Below are 4,200 nucleotides of genomic sequence, written 5' to 3'. Positions count from 1 at the left end.
CTGGAGATTTTCCGAGTTCCATGTCCGAGGGATTGGTCTTCCATTTAAGTGTTCGAGCCGAAATGTGTCGGGGCCGACAACTTTATTGACTTTGTAGGGACCTTCCCAGTTGGGCCAAACTTGCCTACACCGGGCTCTAACACCATGACTTTTTTAAGGACGAGGTCTCCTTCTCAATAGTGTCTCTCTTTCACCCTTGAATTGTAGTAATGAGATACTCTCTGCTGATAAGTTGCTACTCTTATCTGCACTTGTTCTCGAACTTCTTCCAACAGGTCTAAAATTGTTCTAAGTTCTTCACTGTTCTTAGTTTCGTTGTATGCCTCGGTTCGAAGCGTCAACTGGCCGATCTTATCTGGGATGATGACCTCGGTGCCATAAGTTAGGTTGAATGGGGTTTATCCCGTGGTTGTCCAAGGTGTCGTCCAGTTTGCCCACAGGACGATGTTCAGTTTGTCGGTCCATAGGCCTTTGGCTCTGTCAAGTATGGTCATCAACCCTTCCAAAATAGTTTAGTTTGTGTCCTCGACTAGGTCATTGGTCTAGGGATTGTTAGACAGTGTATGCCCTTACCTCTAATCAGAATGATGTACATTATGACATTTATTGTAAATGAATAAAGTACATATTTAATTAATGTTATTATGGTGTGCTTATGTGTCATACCCTTAAACTGGACACATATGAGACTCGTGTTAGTTTAGAATCTTCACAGCCATTGGATAATCCTAATCCCATTAGGAGTTTCCTGATATTTGGATCTGGACTCTTTAAGTGATAAAGAAAATCTCTTATCTTATCTGCATATTAAGATCAGCTTAATCCTAATCAAATTAGGTGTTTCCTGATCTAAATCTTTATTTGGATCTGGACTCATCAGGTATTTCCCTCAATGGTCTTACACTTAACATCTCAGCCCATAATGATCAAACACTGCCCGACAAGAGAGGACCTCTCCCTCGGCTGCAAGGTACAATGTTGCACTCTCTACTCACATGGATCCCGGGAATTAAAACATTTTGCAAACAATTTGAAACGATAATATATATATATATATATATATATATTTCTATATAAATATATTTTGCAAAACAGATTTCAACGGTTGAAATCAATTGCTGGCAGTTTAGGTTTCCATCAAAGATAGTGCATCCCCGATCATTCACTTTGTCCGACAAAGGGGCTGATCCTATCACTGTGATCACCCACTCAGATGAATTCTCGGATTGTCCCAACATACCCGGGTTTTGCCCCCTCTAAGAATCTCACTGATTGGTATATGAAATACAACTCAATCCAACACAGAGTCACTCTCTCCAAGGGTATGTCTCCCAAGATACCTGAGGATATTGAGGGCATGAAAGAAGTTCCCTATGCCTTAGCCTTAAGGAGCATCATGTACGCCATGTTGTGCACTCATCTTAACATTGCTCAGGCAATGAGTGTGGTAAGTAGATACCAATATAACACAAGACAGGAACATTGGACAGTTGTGAAAAACATACTGAAATGCCTTCGGATGACAAAAAGAGTTTTGTCTGGTATCCGATGGTAGTTTACTACAGATCGTCAAGTATATTGACATTAACTCCCAGTTAGATCCAGATGATAGAAAGTCTATATCTGGTTACATCTTTGATATAAGGGTCCTGAGTAGTACTAAATAGTCCATAACCCAAGACAAGCACATTGTCGTAAGTGAGGTTGCTTAATGAATGAAAGTGTTCATTCTGGAATTTGGAATTCAGCACATCACCCATTTCGCTGTTGTATGACAACACTGGACCTACATGACATTGATATTAAAAGGTAGCATCAGCAGAGGATGTGGAAGACCCATTGACTAAGCCACTAACACAAAAAGTATTTGAGAAACACGTGGAAAATTTGGGACTCCGGCTTGTACCCGATTGGACCTAAGTGCAAGTGGGTGTTGCTAGATAGTGTATGCCCTTAGCTCCAATCAAAATGATGTACATTATGACATTTATTGTAAATGAATAGAGGAGTAGAGCGAACCTCTAAAAACACAATACTTAGTTCGCATATTACACAGAGAGAAAAATCTGGAGTTTGACTGTTCCTGTTTTCTGCTCTTCCCTGCTTTTGCCGCCCCTATCAGTTCGATCTCCACCTGTGGGAGTGATCAAGAAAAGTTATTGATATTACCTTTGGGAAGAAAAGGTAATCTGAAATCATGCTCACCAGCCCTCCATTACATTATTGCTAAAGAGTCGTCCTGTTGATTCTACTTCATCCTGCATCGGGCCAATTTCGGTGGAAACAGTCTTTGGATTTCTCCTTGCGCGTGAACACCTTCATTGGGGGTTTACCATTACTCTGTATCAGGTATATCCCTCTCCTCCCTTTTTGTTACAAATCTGGTCCGGTTTGGTTTCAAGATTGATCTTTGAAAATGCGGTTTTCTAAAATAGGGAATGCGATTCCCAAATGAGAGAGAGAATTTTTTGAAATTTCCCCCAACCTTCCTACAGGGTCCGGCTATCCATATGATGGATCTTTCATCCCTTAAGTGGTATCAGAGCTAGGTTCAAATCTTGAACCAAAATTAAACCAGATCTGGATCTACACAAATGGGCAGAAGGCGTTTTACCTGATTTGTGCAGTTAGCGTTTTCTGAGAAATTGGTTCCCAGTTTTTGGGCGTTTGATCTGAAATTAAATCTTTATAAATCTGATTTATATTTAGAATTGTTCTACATATTTTTATTGATTTTGGGTTGTTCATACGGTGGAGATCGAATTCTTTAATGGCGCAAGAAATTTGCGCACCTGCTGTTCTTTTTCATTCTTGGTCTGTAATTAATTATTTTTAATTTTTAGACGGAATCTATAGGAATTCAATTCTGATGTAATATTAATAGAAAATAGGTTTTCTATTTTATTCCATTCAAAGTTGAAGCAGATTGCGCAGTGGAGAAGTTTTCGCAGATATGGGTTCTGCCATCTGCGATTTGTAGTTTTGGAAACTGCATGCTACGGTCCAATTTTTGTTTTGCAGGGTAGCAGTCCTATGAACAACCTTCCTATTGATTCTTGATTGTCTTGTATCAGTTATTTAATTTCAGATCATCTTTCTTGAATTAAATCTTGAATTAAAATCAAACCCTAGATCCATTCGAACCAAATTGGACCAAACTGGTTGGACTGAATCTGTGGTTTGATGGGGGCTGTTCTCAGCCCTAATTTTTCACATATGGGTCCAGGAGTTGATGGTTAATTGCAAGATCCTCATGAAGTTTGCTACCGGAATCCTCTTCACCATGAAGTTTGCTACGACGACCGAGATCACGAACGCGTCATCATGGGGGACTGTGAGCCCCTTCAAGTCCTCGTTTGTGAATTCGAGGGCTTCTTGGGGGTTGGCCCCTGGATGCTCAACTACCAGGCGTAGGCCTTGTAGGCCGAGGCCAAGGCTCTGCCTGAGGTCGTGCCCCTGATGATGACGTCTATGACTTCGGCAAGTTGTTGGTGTTGCTACTACTAGGACGACGAGGCTTCGGCCTCGCCCCTGACATACCACTTGAGGTGGTTGTGCCGAATGAGAAACTATCTCGCTTTTCAACTTGTAGCAGTCCCCGATGTCGTGGTCGGTGCCACGGTGGTACTTGTAGTACTTATTCGGGTTTCCCCTCCTGGGGTTCCTCTTCATCTTCTCTGCCCACTTCACGTACTCCTCTTTCCTGACCTGCATGAGGATCTGCATTCAGGTGGATTGAGCAGCGTATACTGGTTGTAAGCCAGGGTCGAGGCTGGTAGCTTTTTGTGGTCCTTATTTTTGTTGTGGTTGTCTCCATTCTTTCTCTTCTTCTTCGGGCCTCCCTGGTGGTGGTCGGCCTCTCCTTCCTGATGATTACCGCTCGTTGCCTCCTCGGTGGGGTCTTGGCTACCGAGCACTCGAGGGTCGAGTCGAGTAGGAAGCTGTTAATGGCGGCGTACATGGAGACTACGGAGTCAAGGTCTCGGACCTCGAGCTCCTCTTTCTTGAAGTGGTCAATGTATGTAGGACCACAGACTCTTGTCGTGCTTCTGTCGAATGGCCATCAAGGAAATGACACTCTTTTGGCATCGCTTGCTACTGATGAAGTGAGTGAGGAAGAGGCTGGCGAATTGCTCCAACAAATCCTCAAAGCAATGAGGGAGCCCAAAAAACCATCGGCAGACTGCCCCTTTGAAGGTC

Source organism: Nelumbo nucifera, chromosome 1, assembly GCF_055504915.1.
Source record: "Nelumbo nucifera cultivar China Antique chromosome 1, China Antique-T2T, whole genome shotgun sequence".
Taxonomy (NCBI): Eukaryota; Viridiplantae; Streptophyta; class Magnoliopsida; order Proteales; family Nelumbonaceae; genus Nelumbo; species Nelumbo nucifera.
This window is presented reverse-complemented; position numbering follows the sequence as displayed.